This window comes from Bos mutus, chromosome 5 (genome assembly GCF_027580195.1).
Source record: "Bos mutus isolate GX-2022 chromosome 5, NWIPB_WYAK_1.1, whole genome shotgun sequence".
NCBI lineage: Eukaryota > Metazoa > Chordata > Mammalia > Artiodactyla > Bovidae > Bos > Bos mutus.
In genome coordinates, this window is record NC_091621.1 from 105,190,713 (window position 1) to 105,213,828 (window position 23,116).

Here is a 23,116-nt window from a genome sequence, read left to right on the forward strand (position 1 = left end):
AACAGGGGCGGGGAGCCCACGCCGCACGGAGGCCCGAGGAAGTCGGGGTTTTCCTCATTGGAAACTGGCCAGATCTGGTCTGCTGCGAAGGAGTCTCCGGCCCGAGTCTGACCCTGCCAGGGGCCACCTCAGCCTGACCCCGGCCCTGACCACCTCTGGAGGAGGGGCGGCCTGGAAGGGATGTCTGGCTCAGCACCCGCAGCGGGAGGCGCGCGGCAGGTGGGGCCCTCCAGCGGCCGGCCGCCGGAGGAGGGGAAGCTGGAGGGGCCGCCCGGCCAGCAGCCAGGTGGCCGGAGCGGGGCTGGCGTGCCCCTCGCCCGCCCCTCTACAACAGCTGCGCCGGCCCGAGGGCTGGGGAGCGGCCAGGAAGGAGGCAGGTGAGTGTGGCGGGGCTGGGGAGACGGCGATGGGGTGCCGGAGGAGGAAGGAAGAAAGGAAAGGAACAGAAGGGAAAGAAAGCGGGAGGAGAGCGGTAAGGGGACAGCAGACAGGAAGGGGGGAGGAGGGGAGCAAACAGTGAGAAAGGGGGGAGCAGAAAAGAAAGAGGAGGTCGCGAAAGGGAAGAGACGCAGAGACACACGGCCGGGGCGAGGGCGAGCGCGGGGAGGAAGCGAGATTGCGAAAGGAAAAACGGGGGTAGAGAGAGAGAGAAGGGAGCCGCGGGCGCTGGGCGGGAGCGCGGGGCGCCGCGAGCCGGGAGAGGGGGCAGCAGAGGGCGAGCGGCGAGCGGCAAAGAGTGAAGTGGGCACAGCGGCGGCGGCGGCGGCGAGCGCAGGGCCGGCGAGCATGAGCGCGGCGGCGGCGGCGGCGGCGGGCGCGGCGCGGGGCTCCGGGCCGGCGGGCGGGCGGGCGGCTCGGGCCGCCCAGTAGCCGGCGGGCGGGCGCGCGGCGGGGCATGCGGCCGGCGGCCGGTCCGCGAGCCGGAGCCCCAGCCCGAGCCCGCGCCCGCGCCCCGCGCGCCTAAGAGCTGCCGCCTTCCCGGCGCTGGCCTCGGAGCCCCCCGGAGCCGGGACAACTGTTGCGGCGGCGGCGGGGGCACCGCGGGGGCGTGGGCGGCCCGGCGCCCCGGCAGGCGGCTCAGCCCCGCGGGCGCCGACTCCCCGCGGCGCAGCGAAGAGCGAGCGGGCGGCGGGCAGGAGGTGAGCGGCGCCCCGGGGGCGGGCCGGGCTGGGGCCGCGCGGGGGAGGGGCGCGCTGGGCCGGGGGTCCGAGCGCAGCTGCCGAGAGGGGTCGGAGCGGAGCTTGTGGAGGAGGAGGGTCCCGGCGAGTTGTGCGGGGGGTGGGCGCGGATCTTCGGCTCCCTGGCTCCCCGGCTCCCCGAGAAGGGGGTCGGGCGCCCGAGGCGGGCGGGGAGAGGTGGGCGCCCTGGGAGAGGCAAGTTCGGAGCATCGAGGGATCCGGGGTGCTGTGGAAAGGGGGCCGGGGACGCCCGGGGAAGAGTCTGGGGGTGGGAGACGCGTCGGACAGCCGGCGCCTTGGCATTGGGGTCCGCGCCAGGGCTCACCAAGGTCGGGGTCGCTGAACCTTGGAGAGGACCTGGGCCGGGTCCGAGGAGCAGTCCAGGGCGCACCGTGCAGGGACGTGGCCGCCGGGACCGGCATTCGCGTCCGAGGCGGGGACCGGCGTCCGAGGACCAGTGCGGGAACTGGGCGAACCCGGAGCCCCGTGCGCGCCGGGCAGGGTTCCGGAGGCAGGCTGGGGACCCGACCGGTTCCGAGGGTCCCGGCTGGGCGGCGCGGGCAATCACGAAGGCCTCTCCAAGTGCGTGTCCCTCGCTCGGCACCCGCCGCGTGGTCCCAGTGGAGGAGCCGCCGCCGCCTCCTGGGGCCGAATCAATATTGATTCCGCGCCCGGGGGCCGGGTGGCCTGGCGGCGGCCTCCAAAGCGCCTTAGCGCCAACGGTTGCCATGGCAACGAGACCCCGAGCGTCTTCAGGTTATATTTATTCTAATTATTATTATCATTATCAGTGTTAGTATTTGTTACTCAGCCAGAGGAAACCAGAAAGGAGGAAGAGAAGCCAGTGTGTCCTGGCGCCTCCAACTGTCATCTCTTCAGAGAGAGCCGGTGCTGGCTGGGGGGCCAGGCCCGACCTCGCGGGTCTGGTGCCCTGTGCGGCTTCCCCAGCCAGCACCCCTGGGGCAGTGGGGCTGGGAAGGCGACTTATATAATCTGCCAGCGTGCCTTGTGTCTACTGTGCCTCTCCTGACCTCTCTGATCCCTTGTCTTAGCGCCTGCTGCTCCTGCCCAGGCAAGCCCAGGCCAGGATGGGAAGAGGGAAAGGTGCCTTGCCCCAGGAATCACAGCCGGAGGCCTCCACCCCTCTCTCCCCGCCGCTGTATGACCTTGAACAAGGCGCTTGACCCCTCTGAGCCCCTGTTTCCCCTTCGTGTAAAGTAGCACGGGCACCATGCCCACCTCTGAAGGTTACTGTGAGGTCACACCGAGAAAGCCCTGTGAGTTCTGACTGTGTGACCCTGGGCAGGCGCCTGTCCTGCTCTGGGCCTATTTCTTAGTGTGGAATGAGGGCCTGGACCCCAGCGTGTCTTTAGTCACTGGCATCCCACGAATTTCACTCTGGGCTGCTTATGGAAATACGGGTGAGCCAGTAAGTTGCCTTCAGATCAGGCTAAAGGGAGCTCCTCCTTCACCCCCTGTTCCCTCACCCGCCAGGTGGGCTGAAGGTGGCAGGGAAGCTGGCCGCCCAGCCCTAGTCCTTGGGGCCAGCCAGGAGCGTAACCATGCTGGTCAGTGTTGCCCGGGATTGGGATCCATCCCCCACCACCCCCTAGACCGGTGTCCGCTCAGGGCGGAACACGTCCCTGAGCACGAATCGCCTCCCCCAGAGAGGCTGTGGTCTGTGCCTGTCCAGGCCGGGGGCCGAGTGTGGGGCAGGAGGTGGCTGGAAAGTTCACTGCGGCCAGGCAGCCCCCACCCCTCGAGGCTCAAGCTGAAAGCCCTAGGGAGGGGCTTCCCTTCTGTCACATCACACTGAATTCTCCGCTCCGTCTCAGGCTCTGGGAGGTATGGGACTGGCAGGGGAAGCTGGGAGCGGGGAGATTGGCTCTGAGCCGTGTGGGGGGTGTGTGTGTGTGTGCATGTGTGTGTCCCACCCTGCCGCTCCCAGGCCACCAGCCTGGAGCTTATCGGGGGCAGCTGGGCTGGACAGGCTGAGTGGGGGCAGGGCCAGCGCTGCTCAGACCTTTGTGAGTGAGAGAGAGAGCAAGGTCCCAAGGAAGCTGAGGATGCCACGCATCATTCCTCCTCCCCTCACTCCTCTTCTTCAGCCAAACTCAGCGAGCCCCCACGTCTGCTGCTGGAGGGCAGCAGCTCTGCCCTTGGCGGCTCCAAGGGAAACCCGCCCGGAGAAGCCAGTGGGGAGGGAGGGCGGGCTTCCCCAGAGCCGGGGGAGGCTGAGTAGGGGGGATGCAAGTGGGGAGAATCTGCCCAGAGACCCTGCGGTGGCTTCAGGGCTAGGGGCACCCGGTCTGAAAGGCAGACAGGCATGAATCAGCCAGAAGAGAGGAGGAGTGGTGTTTTCCCGGCAGAGCCCCTCCAGGGGCACAGATGTGGACACACAGCTGGGAGGGAGGCATCCTGTGGACAGGTGGGCGGGGCTCAGAGGTGGGGCGTGGGGGGCGCAGGGAGGGGGCTGCAGGACTAGGGAGCAGGGGGAGATGGTGCAGTTGGAGCAGGGCTAGGTCAGGAGGGCAGGTCACTGCCACCGCCGCCCATTCTGGGTGTGGGTTAGGTAGTGGGAGGAGGGAGGGATGGTCAGGTTCAGCCCTTGGACTAGTCCATGGTCTGTGGGTGGAGCCTGTGATTGGGGTGGGCAGAGGGAGGTTTGGAAGAACAAGAGGGGTCTGCTTCCCGGCCACATGGTGGGAGAGGACCGCTTCCTGGCCTGGCCCTTGGCTGCTGCTGGGACGGGAAGGTAGCAAGTGGCCACCAGATCTGGCAGCTCCAACTGCCTGAGTGAGTCTATGACAGACTTCACTATCACAAGTATAAGGATTTGCCTGAACAGCAATGGGATTGCCTTTGACCATGAAAGCCCAGAGGCCCACTGTGCACTAGGTCCTGTGTTGGGCAGGCGCTGAGCCCATTTAATTCTTTGCACCAACCCTGAGTCAAGCCGCTGTTGATGCAGTTGCACTGCTGAGAAAACGGGCTCAGGGAGGTTAAAAGTAACCCGGCTACTCCCGTGCCCCTAACCACTACGCTCCACCAGCCGGAGTTCAGCCTGTGCCCGATGGTGACCCTGGTGGCTCTTCAGACACTTTGCTGAGTCTCACATCCTCCTAGTCATTGCCCTGCTCACTCTCTTCTGGACTGATGCAGAGTGTGGCCCGTCTTAGGCTCAGAGGAAAACTATCACCTCCCTCCTTGGGGATGCTCTACCTCTATTAATGCAACCTCTTGTTTCAGCTTCTCTCCGGCTGAGTCACACAACAGATTCGTATCAATCTTAGGATGAACTCAGAGCCTATCTCTAGCTCTCCCAGGGTGGTTTTTCCCCAGCCCAGCCACTCTTTCTAGAAGTTGCTGAAGTCAACTCCTGAGCACTGTGGGCCCTTGGTTCCTAAACGCTCTTCTGGCAGGTGGGGTCTTGACTGTCTGGAGCCAGTGAAAGTGGGGAGGGTGACCAGAGGCCCTGCCCACCCTGGCCACAGTCTTCCGGGGGATGCCAGGTGCTACCCACTCTGTTGGTGTCAGCCTCACCCCGCACAGGGCTTGCTGGCAGGGGAGAGGCCCCACCCCCTCCGTCCTCCTTCTCCCTTTCTTTTATCCCTCCCTCCCTCCTCCCTCCAGCACACACATTCCTTGGCCCCCTTCTCCAGGGTCTGACCCCTAAGAAGGTAAAGAAGCAGCCAAGCCCCCTCACACCTGCCCCGAGACGTGACTCAGGGCGCAGGATCTGTTTGACGACTGACTATATGAACAAATACCTCTCGGAGCTGAGACCGTGGCTGTCCCAGCACCTCTGCACCTGGTGGTGCACCCCCCTGTACCCCAGTTTGGCCCACATGTGATGAGCTGCCTTTCCTTTCCGCCTTAGCTGCGAGCAGGTTGAAAATTTTCCAGAGGGTCTTCCCTGGACGTCCTGATGTGACCACTCACTGCCGAAGCTCTTGCTGTCTGAGCCTGGGTTTTCTCGTTCAACAGTGCAGCGACTTAGCGCCTGCCTAACGGGTTTCATGAGGGTTGTGGTGGGGAAAGTCACGGGCAGAGTCTGGGACGTGGGAGCCCCTACCCTCCACATCCTATAGCTGGGGGAGGGGCAGATAAAGTCAGGGACCCCAGCATCTCAGAGGCCCATGTCTTGTACTGTGATGTTGGGATGCTTTAGGGCCTGATAGGGAGCTCGAAGCTTGTCCACTTACCGTGTAAGTGGGGACCCTGGGGCCCAGGGCAGGCTGGTGGCGTGCTCAAGGTCACAGTGAATTGGGCATCCTGGAAAGTCAAGGATGTTCACGATATGATGCCGGCCCTGTCGGCATCATTCAGGGGCATCTGAGGCCGCTGCCTGGCGTGGGGGAGAGGGGTGCAGACGTGAAACCGTCAGGGAAAGTCTTCAGAATCTCGCCCTCCCTGGCCATGCAAGTGGAGAGGCAGAAGCCGTGAGATGAAATGCAGACGCCTCCTGTCACACGTTTCCAGCCACCAGCCATGAATGGAGCGTTTCCTTGGCATGCTGTGGACCTGCTGCCCCCTTTCCTCCCCGGTCTGGGGCACACACTCCCATCCCCGCCCATCTGTCCACACGCACACCTACCCCAGCAGATGAGCGCGCACTCGCCTTCAAGAAATTAAGAAATAATGCATGAGTTTCCCAAATTACACCCATTTAACACTGAATTAAGTAAGTTCTGGAAGCTTTTCACAGAGCTCTGGGAGGAAAAAAAGAATTTTTTTTTTTTTGGTTCACACTTCCCTGGAAAATGAGACAAACCGTGATCTTTTAAAACCCAGCTACATAATCTGATTATTCCTTGCTGGCAAGCATCTGAGAAATGCCCGGCGGAGGGCGGAGACGGCCGCTTTACCGAGGCTGCGAGATTTGCATCGGGAAATTGGGAAAGTTTGCCTCCTGCGCCAGATTGGAAGCTCCCCGGCGCATGATGGGTTGAAAAGAAAGTGCTGCTTTCTTAGATATCGGCACAAATTAAAAATAAAGGCAAATTCCTTCCATAATCCAGCTCAAGAATTTCCTCCACGGCTCCCTGAGCGGGTTACTGAAATGATGGTGATTTGCTTTCACTTCAGGCTCCTCTTCTTTGTCAGGAGAATCGTCCACGCACAGCTGGGTTTATAGACCAACAGAATACGCATTTAAGCTCTGGCTCATTCCACCTTTCCGGGACACCTACCCTGTACCAGACACAGTGCCAGAGCCGGGGAACAAGAGATGGTTAAAACAGGACCCTGCCCTGCTGGGTTTTGTGGTGTGTCTGTTGGAGGCAGAAGAACAGGGAAAAAAAAAAAAAAAAAACCAGACACCTATGAGGTCCCACTATACCTGAGGGGTCAGGGAAGGCTTCCTGGTGGAGGTAACTTTTGGTTTGGGTCTTAAAAGGTGCATAGAAGTGTGCCAGCACAAGGGGGCAGAGGGCATTCAGGAGGCAGAGGAGCGCCTGAAGAAAGTCTTAAAATGGGTCTCAGACATCTTTGGATCTTGGGATTTCAATGTTTGCAGATTCCTTTATTACAAAGCCCTTTTTTGCCCGTTATATTCCAGCACCCTCAGACAACCCCAGGGCTACCTTCCTAGGTTTCTTTTCCCTAAGGAGAACAGAGGCCAGAGAGGAGAGGCAAATGGCCAGGAACCCAGTCCGAGCTCTGAAACCTGAGGCTCTGGGTTAGATGGGCTCTATGGAGAAGGCAGTGGCACCCCACTCCAGTACTCTTGCCTGGAAAATCCCATGGACGGAGGAGCCTGGTGGGCTACGGTCCATGGGGTCACCAAGAGTCAGACACGAATGAGTGAATTCACTTTCACTTTTCACTTTCATGCATTGGAGAAGAAAATGGCAACCCACTCCAGTGTTCTTGCCTGGAGAATCCCAGGGATGGTGGAGCCTGGTGGGCTACTGTCTCTGGGGTCGCAGAGTCGGACACGACTGAGGCGACTTAGCAGCAGCAGCAGCATGGGGCCAGCAGAACATATTGTAACCCGCTAAATGGAAATTCTAAACATTAAGTCAAAGAATAACAGAATTACTAATACCAAAGTCTACAAGATCCTCTTTCTGCTCTTCCTTCTCGGCTACAGCCCAGGCTCGGCTTTAGGACAGGAGTCCCAGGATGTCCATGCCAGACCTATGGGCTCTGAGCCTCAGTCTCTACATCCAGAAAATGGGAAAGATGGAGCCTCTCCCTGCCCATTTGTGGAAAGCCTGGGATCATCACTGAGCCCCAGAGGCCTGGCCAAAGAGGCCTGGTCAGTGGAGTTCAGCCTTCAGCTCAGGAGGAACCCAACCCACCCTCCCATGGGCTTGCCTCTAAAGAGCCCTGTTGTTTAGATTTTTCTGGGAGCAGATGGGGAACACAGCATCATCTGGCTGTCACTGCTCAGAATCTGATCCCTGAGACCTTGAGGCCTTTGGAGGATAAGCAGGGCCTCTGAGCTGAGGCCCATCGTCAGGGCAACAAGCAGAGCTGCAGGGAAGCTCCTGGCTCCGATCCCAGGGGAGCAGCCTGGACCACCGAGGCTGCACTTGGGGCTCCACCATGAACCAGTCTCCTCTCTGCTTGTTCCTAACTCTATGCCCCTGGGCAGGTTATATAACTTGTGAGCCTCAGTTTCCTCATCTGTGAAATGGGTTGTTGCGTGAATCAGATAAGATGGATTTGCAGCTTAGCGCATCGTGTGTATTCAAAGACACGTCAGCTCTCTGTAATCTCACTTTATTACCTGTTACTCTGTGAACACTTCTCCAGTCTTTTGATGAAGCAGCTGGGAGGGACCCAAACCTGATCATCCAGGAACCCCCAGAGCAGGGGATTCCAAGACTGTGGTTGTTGATTAAGTGAAGAAGTGAATATAGTGGCCCCTTAGACTGCCCTGGTGCCTGCCCGGTGCCATGGCAACCACAGAGCAGGATGGCGAGATAGCCAGCTCTTGGGCTCACCTGCCTGGGTTCACATCCCCTACCTGTGGCCAATGCTGGACTGCTTATTTCCCTCTTTGAACCTCAGTGTCCTCATTTTTAAAATAAGCTTGATAATGTTTATGATAGTCATAATAATGCCTTACAAGGGTGGTTTTGAGGATTCAAGGTGAGGACTGTGACATTCCAGGCTCCTGGATCAATTACAGTGATAACTATTATTTATTATCCCCAAACTCTGGAAGGGGCCGTCAAGATTTGAATCCCAGTTTCAACCCCTAATAGCTATGTGACCTTAGGCAAGTTATAAAACCTCTCCAAGCTTCAGTTTCTTCCTCTAAAAACGGAGAAGCACTCACCTAGCAAGAGTTCTGGCAAGAATGAAAAGAGTTGACTCAAGGAGCATATCCGGTACAGAGCCAAGCACATAAGAACTCAGTAAATAATACTGTTAACATTGTCATCAACTACATTTAATAACAGGAACACCCGGAGAGCACAGAAGCAGTGGACTTTCTCTCTGTCCATGAAGGGTAGAGACCACTCATTCCTGATTTAGCTGTGTAGCAGCTTCTAGCTCAGGCATGCTTTGGGTGGGTCTGTGAACGAAGGGATGAACTGCTGGATGGATGTGTTCATTGCTCAGGAGTGTTAAACTCTTTGCAACCCTATGGACGGTAGCCTCTGTTGATGGGATTCTCCAGGCAAGAATACTGGAGTGGGTAGGCATTTCCTTCTCCAGGGGATCTTCCCAACCCAGAGATCAACTCCTAGTCTCCAGCATTGCAGGCAGATTCTTTCCCATCTGAGCCACCAGGAAAGATGAATGGATGGGTAAATGAACAGATGGATGAATGAATGGGTGGATGGATGGATAGATGGCTGGGTGGGTGGGTGGATGGATGAATGTGTGGGTGGATAGATGGATGGAGGGATAGATAATGTATGGGTGGATGGATGGGTAGATGGATGGACAGGTTGATAGGTGGATGGATGAATGAGTGGATGTATGTACATATGTATGGATGGATGGATGGTTGGGTGGGTGGGTGGATGAATGTGTGGGTGGATAGATGGATGAGGGATGGATAATGTATGGGTGGATGGATGGGTGGGTAGATGGATGCACAGTTGATGCATGGGTGGATGGATGAATGGGTAAACGAATGAGTGAGCGATGGCTGTCAGGAAACATGGAAAGCCTAAGATCAGGGAAGCTCGGGAAGGGGCCCAAGGACTGGGGCAGAGTCTTCTCTTTGAGTGCTATGAGTGATGAGATAGAGTGAGTTTTGTAGCCGGATATGATCTCTCTTCTCTGTGTGAACATTTATCCACCTTCCAGGAACTGGGGATGAGGGGCCGAGGCTGAAGACCCAGGTTGCTTGATGTCCCTGACAGTTTGGCTTGGGAGCTGGACAGAGCTGTATTCAGACTGTGGCTTCCCCCTCTTTAGGGCAGAGGAGTCCTGGTGCTTCCTGGAACCTCTGTCTCCTCCTCCACAGTATGGGGGAATGCTGTTTCCTTTGGGGGCGTGGTGATGCACGAAGCTCACACGTTGAGCGTGGTGTGTGGTTTGTGAAGGTGCGTGGCAAGTCGGAGGAAGTGTTTGGACTCCGTGCAGTGGACGGCAGGTTGCGGGAAGGTTCTGAGGCTGGGGGAGGCACGGTGCAGGCAGTGCGGACCGCCAGCCTGTGGGCCACCTGGTTCCTTCCAAAGAGGGCACTAGACATGGGTTCTGAAAAAGAGTGAGGGGCGAGGGCACTGCCAACCTGCTGAGGCCACAGAATGGGCGCTGGGCCCTGGAGCCCTGACCTGCCGGGAGGTCCCCCAACTTTGCCTAGCCCTGTTCTGGGTGCTTTGCAAATACTACCTGATTTAATACTTGTAATACACCTGAACAAGGATGGATCACTTGTGGCTTCCCCAGGGACAGCTAAGCTTCCCCAGGGATAGCTGCTAAGTAGCGAAGCCAGGATTCAGATCTTCCCATGCGGGATGGAGAGAAGGCAGGGCACCCTCTGTGGTCAGGAGAGGTGCTGGCCTGGAGGTGTGGGTCACCACGCTCCTGTGCGCCCCCTTACGTCTGGGTAGCCTTACCCAGCCACCTCCATCCTCTCTACCTCAGTTTCCTCCTCTGCAGAGCAGGGTCCACAGCAGACCCTCCTGCAGTGTGTCTGAAAGAGGGCCATGGAGGCAAAGCACTCCAGGAGGGAGGCCTCCACAGGCCCCACCCATTTGTCACTGTTATTTGCATTCCTTCTCTTTGGCAGAGACGCATGGGGGAGCGAGTCCTTGGGGATGGGTGGGACGTGGCAGGAGCCGGCGAGGGTCTGCCCTGGGGCTGCCTCAGCATCATCTGGGCCTGGAGCTCGAGGCCAGTGGGTCCTTAATGTCTGGAGTCTGGTTTCTGCTGCGCCTGGGACCTTCTCCAAAGGGGCCGGGTGTCCGCCAGGAGCGGGCAAGCGTTTACCTGTGTGTGTGCTGTGTGACTGACTATTCACTCCCAAGACTGTACTCAGGGCTTGTCCTGCTGGGACTCCGGGTCCCCAGAAAGACTGTTCTGCCTGGGTCCAAGTCCCGCATAAGGGACGGCTCTGATGGGGGTGAGACCAGAGGGCAGGGTAGAGACTCTGCCTGGGGGAAAAGGGCCAAACATCAAGGAGGCCTCACCGGAGGATGTGGCGCCAAAGGAAATGGAGGATGAGCTGGCCAGGCGGCTGAGCTAGGGGTCGGGGGATCTTGAGGAAGAGGAAACAGTGCATACAGAGCCCAGAGGACAAAGTCTGGGAAATGTCTGGATGGCATGGCTGTCCTGTGGTATTTTTGGAAAGTTGTTGAGGTGAGCCCATGGAAGTTGGCAGTGGCTTGATCTCCAAGGACTCGGGCTAGTTAAGGAGTTTGGACTTTACTCTGTAGGCGCGGGATGGCAGATGTGTGGCTTGAGCACCGCCACCGGCCACTGCCGCACCCAGGGCAGACATGGCTAATCAATCCATCACAGCATGGAGTCAGGATGTGCTCCGGCCCAGTCCCCTCACCCCCACAGTCCTGACCAGTTGATCCTGTAGGCACACTCGATGACACCTGTTTGCCCTACCGCCATTGTCAACGGGAATCATGACGGTCCTTCACAGCTGCCTATGGTGTGTGGCTCATCCAGCACCCAGAGTCCTTTCCTGATTAGAGGAGGCAGGTGGTAGCCTCTGGTTCCACCCCAGGCCCCCAGGCTCCACTGTCCCACAGTGTAGGGTAAGTTCCATCCTTCCTGCGAAAACAGTCTTTCTGTCCAGTGGGTCCGGGCACAAGCACCCTTTTGGGAGTGCACGCCCACCTATCCTGAGGGGGCCCCTGTCCGTCGCCTGCAGGTCAGGCTAGCAGATAAGCCTAGGCAGCCCCTGGATGTCTGACTGGGATCTGGCCAAGGAGTGGGGTCTCCGGGGGAGGGGGTCGGGGCCTGGCAGAAGTCTGGGGAAGATTAGGAGGCTTTTCTCCTGAAATTCAGACAATTGGACAATCTGTTCTGGATCGATTTAGAAGCAGTGAAGTGAAAAAAAAAAATCAGAAAATATAGTGTGAAAGCTATTTTCTCTCTCAGTGGGGAAGAGGCGACGAGCTGGAGTTTATTTGTGGACTGTCCGAGGCCGTGGCCAGGGCCTCTCACCCCCTCGCTGCCTGTTCCGCCACTGCCCTGGCCCACTCCTACCCCCACACCCCGCCGCCGCCGCCTCCTCCTCCATGCCCAGCGCAGGGCTGGGAAGCCAGGGGTCTCAGAGGGGCCGTCCTCCCTGGCGGCAGCCTCGGGGAGGCAGCGGTCTGCAGGGGACTCACATGGATGCGCGGGACAGGCAGACAAAGCGTCTCCATGCCAAGGGCGGGCTTCGTCCGTCTCCTCACTCCTGTATCCTCAGGGCCTAGATCTGGGATTGGCATCTGGCAGGTTTCCAGCCTGAGTGATGGATGGAAGGGAGGGAGGGAGACAGGAAAGAACAGAGGCTTTGAATGAAGTGACCCGCTCATGGTCTTGTGTTTGTAAGTGGTGGAGGTGGGGTTGGAACCAGAGCTGTGACCCCAAGACCCGGATGTTCCCCTGCCATCCCTGGGGCCAGGAGCAGGTCTGAGACATCACAGGTTTCCCCCAGCACGGGTGCTTTCCTTTCCTGCAGACACAACTCCTGAACGGGGTCTTTCACCACTGGGGCCAAGTGCCCACGGGTCGGTGTGGGGCCAGACCGGAGCGGGCAGAGGGTGCTGTGCAGAGAGGCAGGGAGGCAGGTCCCCCCTCCCCACTCTCCAGTCTATGCCCAGAGGTGGTGGTGCACTAAGTTCTGGGGGATTTCAACCAGGGGCTGGATCACTGGCAAGTCCTGAGTGTGGAGGGTTGGGAAGGACTCCAGCCCAGTAGGAAATGGAATCAGCTGATTCCAGTCCCCAAAGAATGGGCTCTTCTCTTTTCCCCCAGGCATTGGGAGAGGGGGAAATTCTCAGTGGTTCTGTTTGCTGCTGCTGCTGCTAAGTCGCTTCAGTCATGTCCAGCTCTGTGCAACCCCATAGACGGCAGCCCACCAAGCTCCGCCATCCCTGGGATTCTCCAGGCAAGAACACTGGAGTGGGTTGCCATTTCCTTCTCCAATGCATGAAAGCGAGAAGTGAAAGTGAAGTTGCTCAGTCATGTCCGACTCTTCGTGACCCCATGGACTGCAGCCTACCAGGCTCCTCCATCCATGGGCTTTTCCACGCAAGAGTACTGGAGTGGGGTGCCATTGCCTTCTCCGGTTCTGTTTGAGAATGTGGCAACCCCCTCCTCCACCCCCTATTTCCTCCCCAGATACCAAGGCCAAGAGCCAAAGGCCCGTCAAGGAAGAACCTTGACTTGGAAACAAGACCAGCTTGGACCCAAGTCCCAGGAGCTCAGCTGCTGTGTGATCTTGTGTAGGTTCACACTTCTGAGTGTTAGTTTTCTCATCTGCTGACTGTGAGCAGTAGTACCCTTTAAAAAAAAAAACATTAAAAGGAGACGATTTTTGTCAAATGTCCGTCATGTGGGCCAGACAACACATACTAAGTTCTCGAGAATCGTCTCTTCCTCTCGTTTCCACGTGTGGAAGGCAAGTCATGAGACTCAGTTTAACTCTTGTTTGGGTTCTGTCTGCACCCACGTCCTGAGGTCCCAGCTCGGTTGGGTTTCACATATTCTGTCTCGTGTAATCCCACCTGCCCATGGGAGGCTGGGGGTTAGCACCCCACTTTATGGGGAGAGGCCCAGAGAGGCAAAGGGACGTGTCCAGGGTCACAGGGCAACCGTGTCCCCCTCCAACCCCACCTCTCCGCCTCTTGCTGGCTGCCCTCTGCCAGGCGTGGGCCCAGCACCCGCCTCCCCAGGAAGACCCGTCCTCACGCCCCAGTTCTGATCTGGTTTCCTGTCGACGGCTCTCTCATCAATGCTTTTTGATGTTACCTCTCGATTCCCCAGAAATTTCGGAGCAGCGTTTTCCCCACCGCAGTGCACTAATTAGACCTCCATAACACTGTTTACCGGGATGTCAACGTATGCTATAAAATTTTGCAATCTTTTTTTTTTTTCTGCACCGTAAGCAATGCTCAGTTTCAAAAAGGAGGAAGCCTGCCACGATGGTCCCGGAGTCGTGTTCAGCCCCTGGAGGACCCCTGGAGGAAGGCTCATCCTGGCCCCAGGCTCTGCCCAGTGAAGCAGGGACCTCCCCTGGGGGGGCAGGTTGCTGTCAGCCTGAGGGTGGGGTCTTCCATCCAGCCGGGGTCTGTGCTCTGCCCCTTGCTGTCCGGGTCCTTCTTTAGCATCTTCGGTGTCAAGGCCCCGGGGTCAGAGCCCACCTGCGGGATGTCAAGGGGCTCCGGCCACTCTGAACGCCTGCAGACACTTTTATTATGGATTCTTTTGTTTCCAGTGTGCAAACTCAGAATGGGTCACCAGTTGAGGGAGGACAGGTTTAAACAGAGGACGTGCTGGCTGACCCTGGCTTTGCTGGGGAGGCGCCCCCAGGCTGGGAAGGTGTGAGAGCAGACAGGAAGAGATAAATGACAGTGGAGTGGCTCAGAGGGTCTGGTCTGATTCCAGAAGCCAGCTGCTACCCAGACACCTGCCGGCACCCGGACACGATGACCTTGGGCCTGAGCTGGCCTCCCCTCCCGTCTCCTAAGACACGTGACGCTGCCACCCTCCGAGACTCAGGGAATTCACCTGAAGGGGCGTGCCTGAGCGGGGTCTTCCCTCCCTCCTGGCCCCCTACCCCAGTCTGGTGACTGATCGCTTGTTCTTCTGGGGATGGGATGACTGAGGAGCTAAGTTTGGGGTACAGCACATGTGGGGTGCCGGAGGTCCCAGGAATGGAGATGAGCAGGAGGCCACCCAGTCCAGGTCCGGGCCCAGGAGAGCTGGTAGGGGTGAGCAAGTGTTAGCAAGCCATAGGGAGGGTGGCCTCAAGCCACCTCCTGCCACCTTTGGAAGCGTCCTCTTTTATCTCTGCCCAGCCATTGCCACCAGGGAACCCTCCTGGTGTGCAGCCTCCCAGAAGATACCCTGCCTGGCTCACTGAGGGCCAGTGTGGCTGGCCAGGCTGGTGACCTGGTGACCTCCCAGGCCAGTGAGGGCAGCTGAGCTTTTGAGAGAGGGGTCTGGGCCTGGCCTGGCTCTGGGCGGCTGGCTGCATGTTCACCTCCGGCTCTGCTTAGCAGCTTCGGTGCCAATTTACAAAGAGTGTGGGCGGGAGGCTCGTTAACCCCCAGAAGTGAAGCTGCTTCAGGGGAGATGCGTGGATGGGGGGCCCTTTCAGGCCAGGCTGGGTGGGGGAACCAGCTCCGCACCACCCCTGTGGTCGCTGCTGCGGCCCTATTTGCATAATTTTGAAGTTGATTGGCCTGAAGGCAACTTCGCTTAATCACAGCTGACAAGTCTCTGGTTGCAACGGCAGCTGCTTCCAATTAGCCGTGTTGGTGCCGTGGTTTGTTAGACTCTCCCAGCAGCCCCTCTCCCAGCCCCCCACCTCCCAGCCCTCCTTATCAGGCCAAGAAGGAACCCGCGGGGCCTGTAGCTGCCTGGGGAACGTGCCTCCTTCTCCCTGTGTGTGGACAGCCCGGGATGCAGCCGTGGGGCCCTGCCAGCTCCCGGGAGATGCTACCACGCTGGGCTGTGGACTGTGCTTTGGGCACTGAGGCTACAATGTGGGGGTGCAAAAGCTGGGCTGCCCAGTTTTGTTAATAAAGTTTTATTGGCACACAGCCTCTGCCATGCAGCTCATATTGTCTAGGGGTGCTTTCTTGCTCTGAATGCAGCGTTGAGTCATTGTGACCCACAGAGCCCTTCATATGTACTATCTGGCCCTTCACAGAAAAATTTCCCCTCCTCTGACCTAGCCCAGAGGTTCTCACACCTGAGCGGGCGTCAGAATCCCTCGGAAAACTGGCAAAGTACAAATTCCTTGTCTCCACCCTGGTTCTAGTCCAACAGGTCCCAGGGGGCCTGCAGCCAGCATTTCTAACCAGCTCCCAAATGAAGTACAAGCCCACACTCCAGGCCACACTGGTCCAGCCAGCTCCAGGGTCCCTCACGGCAGTTTCCATCACCTCACCCCATTCTGAACACCATCCTCATTAGACAGAAGAGGAAACCAAGGGTCTGAGGGGTCCCCGGCTTCTGCACAGTCCTGAGCTGACAAATTCTGGCTCTTCCCCACCACCTGCTATGCCGTTGACCCAGACACCTCTCCCCAGATACAGCATATCCCAGGGTACCCGAGGCCCCCAGCTGGCTCACCGGGCTTGGTCGGTTCCCTATATCTACACTGGGGTCTGCCATTAGTAACACTAACTCCTCGGCAAGTGAGAATGTCAGTCTTCCTTGGGTTGGGGGAGCGTGCTCGCAGGAAATCAGGGTGTCAAGGGCACCTCGTGGGGACTCAGCTGCCTCCCCTTCCCCTGACGCCTGTACCAGGTTCCACCAGGTTCCCAGCGTCCGATTGGCGTCATCTCCCCGCTGGGACAGAGACCCTGCTGCCACCCCCCGAATCGCCTGCTGTCGCTCTGTGGATGATCGAGGGCGCCTCAACCCAGCACCCTCTTCACCCGTCACCTTCCCGTGACCTGGGGGGGTGGGGAGGCGCAGGACACCCACTTACAGAGGCTGGGCGATCTGTCTGAGGAGGTTGGGCTACATCAGATGGTCCCACCTGGTTTGGGGGCACATTGCTGAGCATAGGAGGATCGGTCATGACCAGTGTCCCCAGTTTATGGATGAGGAGGCCAAGTTACCCGAATTCATGACCAGGAAATTCCTGAAGGGGCAGAGTGTCTGGGACTAGCCCGGGAGGAGGTGGGAATCACACAGAGACAGATCCTTACGGGAATTGGAACATCCCGGCAGCAGGGGATAAACATCCTTGACCCCGCCAGCCAGCATGATGGCCGGAACAGGAGCCCCACGTCCCCTGGGGCCACCCCGTCACCCCCACTCCCCTCTGTGCCCCTGTCACAGCTGCAGGCTTTCTTCAAAAGCACATTTCTCGTAGTCCTTTCGGACCGTGCAGGATGTGACCTAGGGACAGAAGTTCCTCCCTCGGCCCAGAGTTGCTAGAACACCCCGTGACGTTCGTTTGAGCGGCTGCAGGGTGTTTGGTGTTTGGACATCCTGCAATCCTTCTCCGGTCCCTCCAGCTGGACTGTCTCCAGGGTTTCCATCCCATACACAGGGTGGCCGAGAAGGTTCTCGCACCTCGCGCCTGCGGCCAGCAGGGCCTTCGCTGAGCCTGCTCATCACGGCCTCCATGCGCAGGAGGCTGCCCCGAGCTTGCTGTGGGGTCCTGCTCCCTCCAGGGACCCCTGCCAGCCCTCCAGGCAGATGTGCTGTGATTACAGCCTCTTTTAAAGAGGAGCGAAGGAGTTCCTGCCGTGTAGGGTCGTCACCCGCGGTAAATGCCATGATGCCGCTGTACTTTCATATGATGACGTATGTGCCCAGGATCTGGCTGAGGCAGCCCAGCTCAGAGAGGTCAAGGCACTGGCCCAGGGTCACACAGCCGAGCAGCGGCAGAGCCCAAGGTCAGATCCCTTCCTTCTGGTTCTCCACAGCTGTGCTGCACCTCAGACCAGAGGCAGGGGAAGCCGTGTTCCTGGGGTGACTGCCGCCCCCAACCCAGTCCTGTGTTTATTGCACTGAAGGGACCCTCTCTCCTGCGTGTCTTAGTCTCTCTGCCTCCTCTCTTACCCGTCCCCACTGCCGAATGCTCTGGTGTGAGTTGAGTCTCAGCTTCACTCCAGCTAGCGGGGTGACCCAGGGTGAGTTACTTAAACTCTCTGTGCCTCGGTTTCCTCATCTATAAACTGAGGGTAAACTCAATACCTCTTGATCGTGAGGATTAAATTAACACCCACCCTCCATGCAGCCAGGCTGGCTCGGGCACTTCTCCTGGGCTCCCACAGCCCCTGGCTTCACCCTCACAGCGCTGGTCACCCTGGACTGCCCCTGTCCACCTGGATGGTGACCAGATGAGGGGCGCCCGGGCCCATCTGGACCCAGCGCTCTGTCTGCTGTAAGCAGAGCACTTGTGACTTCAGGGTACAAGAAAGGTTTATGTCTGGCCCTGCTCAGGGCAGGCAGGGTCCTGTGATGGGAGGGAGGGAGAGGGAACCGGCCTCCATTCTGGCCTGGCTTTAAAGGCCACTGTGGCACCAGTCACAACAGAAATGCCAGCTACAGATGGGGCAGTGGGACAAGAAACAAAGGGCCCTGGGTGTGGAGATGGTGTCTGGAGCAGGGAGACTCGGCTGTAGAGGCCCACGGGCCCTTTGACTATGTCCAGAGGGTCACGTGATGTGTTTCCAACAGCAGCCGATGCAGGCAGCTCTCCCTGTAAGAGAGGGCTCCTGCTGCCAGCGGGGGAAGTGCTGGGGGGTGGGGTTTGTATGGAAGGGGGCAGCCGGGAAGCCAGCCCAGCTGTGGAGTCAGGTGGACATACCCTCCTCCTTGGGCTCTGTGTGCTGGGGTTCCTTTCCCAGAGCACAGCAGGCTGAACGTATTCACCAGTGTGTCTCGCCGGGGCAGTGCCCGGCACGGAGGACAGCCTCCAGAAGTGACATCACTGGCCAGCATCTGGCTAAGACCTTGGGAGTCTCATCGTGTGATATGTTAGCCCAGATGTGCCTCTGCAGCCCCAGTTCAGCTGCTCCTGAGCCATGAGACATCATGAGACCAGCCTCGGTTTGTTCACCTGTAAAATGGGACTCTTTGTGGGGTGTTGTAAAGACAGAAAGGTGGGGAGATCTGAGCCTTGCCCTGGGGACAGTCTCCAGGCAGCACTCCCAGCCCCGGGCCTGAGCTGGGCCCCCGCCACTGAGGCAGGGCCGAGGCTCTCTCCAGCTGCCCGGCCTCCTCCCGCCCCAGAAGGACCCGCTGAGCTCCCATCCACACTGGCCGGCAGCCATGCTCCTTAGCCTGTACGACGCCTGACCGAGTCGCTCTCGTTTATTGGGGTGTAGGCTTGATCGTGGTTGGGAGTCCGGAAGGCCGGGGCTGTGATGTCCTGGGTGTTCCCAGATCCGCACTGTGTAGGTACGACTTCCTTTGGAGCAAACCCCCCTGAGCCTTGCCAGGAGCCAGGGTCCCTGCCCTGGACAAGCGCCTTGCCTGGGGGAAGAGCCGGGCCAGGCCATGGAGTGACTTTCAGTCCCAGAAGGACATGAGGGGCCCCAGTGAAGGCTGTGTTGGGCAGGTTGTGGGGTGGGGAGCAGGCTCTGGGCAGAGCTAGCAACCCCATATGGGGTACACAGAAGCTGGTCCCGGACCACCAGCTCGGGTCCTCTGCCTGCAGGCTGTGTGACCTCAGGCAAGTTGCAGACCATCTCTGTGCTTTGGTGTGTCCTGTCAAGAGCCTAGCCCAGCTGGCGGGTGAATAGAGGGTCAAATGCCCAGACAGGCTTGAGCTTTGTGGACCAGCGAGGAAGCTGGGATGGGAGGGAATTTAGAGTGGGGGGAAGAAGCATGAGACTCTGACCTAGGGCAGCTCCAGCCCCCTTCCCTAGCCCCCATCCCCTCTTTAAGCTCCTCCCCAAAGCCGGATGCCTTTGGGGCCCTGCCCGGGTGACCCGGTACCCTTTCTCACCTGTCCTTCACACCCAGCTCCCCTGATGGTCTCTTCCTGTGCTTGCGCCCAACTGGCCAGCCTGGCGTGTCCAGGCAGAGGACGGTGTAGGCAGACCCCAAGGCCATGGTTGGCTGCCGCCCCTTCTATGTGAGCGTGGGCCGGCCCTGCCTGCCTTCCCTCACCCATTGGGTTCAGTCTTCATCTCTGCTTCCCGCCCCTTCCTCACCTGAAAGGGCCAAACCCCTGGTTTATGACCCTTGGGGGCAGGCCCCGCAGAGTCCCGTCACACGTACTGTGTGCCAGGGGTGCTCACAGGGCCCTGCCTCCTGCTCCCACTGCAGCCGCCCCCTCCCTAAGCCCGGTCCCACCCCTTGGCCTTTGCAGTCGCCCGGCTCCCTGCTGGCGTGCTCCCTTGCCAGGCCCACCTCATCCGGTCTGGAGGAGCCCGCTGATCTCACCGATCTCATGTTCCTTGGGGACACCCTCGATCCAGACCAGGTCAGGGCCTGCCTCTGTGCGCAGGGGCCCCGAGTCACTGCACATGGAATCTGGCTGGCTCCATGGGGGACGGGATGGGTCTGTTCAGCCCACCACTGTGTCTGCGGTCCCTAGCCCAATGCTGCTGGATGGAGGCCTCCCCCACCTCCGTGGCCGCTCCCAACAGTCCTTCAAGGGGGGCATGTTATCCCCATTTACAGACAAGAAACTGAGGCTGTGCTTACTTCTGTTCTCCTCAGTGAAGAAGGGTCCCTGGAGCCAGAGCCCCCTCCCACAGAAGGAGCTGGAAAGGGGCCCCCAGAGTGGGGAGAGAAATCAGGGTGCCCTCTGACAGTCTGCGGGTCTGTCTTTCTTCTCCCTGGCCTGACACTTTTAAGTGATTCATTCTTCATGTGATATTTTTGTGTTTCTCCACTGGGGAAAAAAATACCGCTGGGATTTCCAGGGGTTGGTTGTTTTATCTCCATGGTGTAGCCAAATAACTCGAGAGAACATAGAGGCAGAGGGCTTCCTGAGCTCTCAGCTAAGCCCTCTCCTTAACCGGGAGGAGGGGACCAACGTGCCTTTGGCCGTGGCCCCAAGCAGGGAGCAGAGCATCCAGGCCTCCAGCCCAGCCTCAGCTGCATGCCCTCGGGTGGATGGCTCCCCTCCCTGGGCCTCAGTTTCCCCACCTGTGAAATGGGGGAGCAGCAGTGCCCGCCTCAAACATTCAAGGAAGGGGCCTGCCTGGAGGGCCTGGTGAGAGCAGGAAGGGTGGGCGGAAACTAGCCAGGCTTAGAACTTGGACCAGAACCGGGTTGGTAGGGGTGGGGAGGAGGCCCTTCCGGGGATCAGCTAGAATGTTCTCTCGAGGGAGGGACTGGGCGAGCAGGTGGTTTCCAAGTTGCTGGTGCCCTGCACGCAGTTCCATGGTCACGCCCGCACCGACACCCCACAGGGCACCTTGCAGAGCTCACCGCTCCCCTCCTGAGTTGACCCTACACTGGCCATGTACAGCAAGCACTGTCAAGCCTGCCTGATACGGGGACGGTGGGTGGGGTCAGGGGATGTAGATCCAGGACTCTGCGCTGTCCCACCTGGGCTCTCTGAGACTCTGGAGTTGGTTTCTTGGCTTGGGTGTGCGGCATCCACCCAGGGCTGACCCCTGAGGTCACTGCTGGTGTCGGCAGTGAAAGTTGCCCTCCTGTCTCAGCGAGAGTCACGCTCAGGCCCCAGACTGCATCTCACGTGTGCCCACGGGAATGCGCTCTTTGCAGTAAAGCCAACCTGGCATTCAGGTCCATGAGTGTTGGCAGAGTTCCTGCTCTTGGGGCAGCAAACATGTATTCAGCACCTACTGTGTGCAGAGCATCCTCTGTGGGGGGTAGAGAGGCACAGAACGCCCCCACCCCACCCCAAGGAGCTGGTGCCGCACAGGGAAGCAATTAACAATCAGACAAAGCGGAAGGAAGTCACACACGCGTGATCAGTCACTCAGTCGAGTCCGGCTCTTTGCGACCGCATGGACCGTTAGCCCGCCAGGCTTCTCTGTCTGTGGGATTTTCCAGGCAAGAAGTACCTTGGGGTGGGTTGCCATTTCCTCCTCCAGGGGATCTTCCCGACTCAGGGATTGGACCCGTGTCTCCTGCGTTGGCAGATGGATTCTTTACCACTCCACCACCTGGGAAGCTGGAAGGAAGTCTGCTAGCTAAGGGCGCTACTCTTGAAAGGAAGAATTCAAACATACTTTGCTTTGCTCAAGGGCACACAGCAACCTCTCAGGGACCGAACCCATCAGCTTTAGAAACAACAGTAGGCGCCAGCAGGTGAGAGCCGTCTCCGGAGCATTTGCTAACTTGCGAGATGTGCTGGCTGCCCTGCTAGCAGCTCTGGTGCTTCCCGTCTTTCTCACCCCAGCAAGCGGCAGGGTCATGGTTCCCATCTTACAGATGAGGAAGCCCAGAAGACTCAGCTACTTAGCAGCAGGACCCAGATTCTAGGCCAGGGGAGACCAGCTCCAAAACCTGTGCCATCTTCCCCGGAACCCACGGTGAGCCCCTGCTTGGGGTCAGACAAACCTGAGTTCGAAACCCAGGCCTGCCACCCTCCAATTCTAAGCAAGCCACTTAGGCTCTCTGAGCTCAATTTATTTGAAAAATAGAAATGATAATATCTGCATTCATTCAACCACTCCAACAAGTGTTTAAAAGGGCTTACTTGTGTGCCATTAATGGAGCATTTGCTAATTGACTAGATGTGCTGGGTGCCCTGCTACCAATTCTGGTCCTTTCCATCTGCCTGCAGTGCAGGAGACCTGGGTTTGAACCCTGGGTTGGGAAGATTCTCTGGAAAAGGGAATGGCAACCCATTCCATTTGGGGTCGCAAAGAGTCGGACACGACTAAACAACTGAACTGAACTGAACCCACTCCAGTATTCTTGCCTGGAGAGTCTCATGGACAGAGGAGCCTGGCGGGCTACGGCCCACGGGGTCACAAAGAGTCAGACACGACTGGGCGACTGACACTGCCATGTGCCGGGCTTTATGCTGCTGCTGCTGCTTCTAAGTTGCTTCAGTAGTGTCTGACTCTGTGTGACCCCATAGATGGCAGCCCACCTGGCTCCTCCGTCCCTGGGATTCTCCAGGCAAGAACACTGGAGTGGGGTGCCATTTCCTTCTCCAATGCATGAAAGTGAAAAGTGAAAGTGAAGTCGCTCAGTCGTATCCGACTCCTAGCGACCCCATGGACTGCAGCCCACCAGGCTCCTCTGTCCATGGGATTTTCCAGGCAAGAGTACTGGAGTGGGGTGCCACTGCCTTCTCAGGGGCTCTATGTTACATCATGGCAAAACCAAGCAGTGTCAGCCGGACCGGCTTCACAGTGTGCAGTCCGTGCTCAGAGGGTCCACACTTGGTTTAATGCTCTGCCTTGGCTGTCTACAAATGCTGGGTGATTCTTGAACGAAGATATTTCTCTGTATTTTTCATTTTGCACTGGGCCCTGCAAACTATGCCACCGGTTCTGGGTCTCAGCCATTCTCCAGTTTACAGTCTGCAGTCTAGGGGAGCAGACAGACATAGCTCAGACAGAGCCACTGTACCCAGCATGCAACTATGAACCACCGTCTGTATGCGGAGAGGTAGACAGGCTGTGAGCGCACACAGCAGGGTTTCTGACCTTATACCTGGGTCGGGGGGACACCTCTTGGTGAACACTGGCTCTGGGGGATTCATCTGAATCTGCCAGGAGAGGGGTGGGCACAGGATTGGGTGGGGGCCGTGGTAAAGGGGCTGCAGGGAGGTCAGTGTGGCTGGAAGGTGGGCCTCCTGGCCAGGGAGGGGTCAGGACCCTGGCAGGAATCTGGCCTTCACCCCAGTGCTGTGGGAGGTGCTTGGAAGGTTTTTTGTGTTTTGTGTGGGG

General features: G+C 58.6%; 1 protein-coding gene across 2 annotated transcripts in view; it reads left to right on the forward strand.

The window, feature by feature from the left end:
• The first annotated feature begins 227 nt into the window (after positions 1–227).
• The window catches only part of SHISAL1 (shisa like 1), an 81,020-nt gene continuing 58,131 nt past the window's right edge, over positions 228–23,116 (forward strand). The window contains exon 1 of one of the 2 annotated variants that reach the window (XM_070371466.1): positions 228–377. The gene's annotated coding sequence lies outside the window, so the exon portion shown is untranslated. Of the gene's footprint in view, positions 378–702; positions 1,140–23,116 lie in introns of those variants that run through there. The other variant, XM_070371465.1, reaches the window with a different exon arrangement.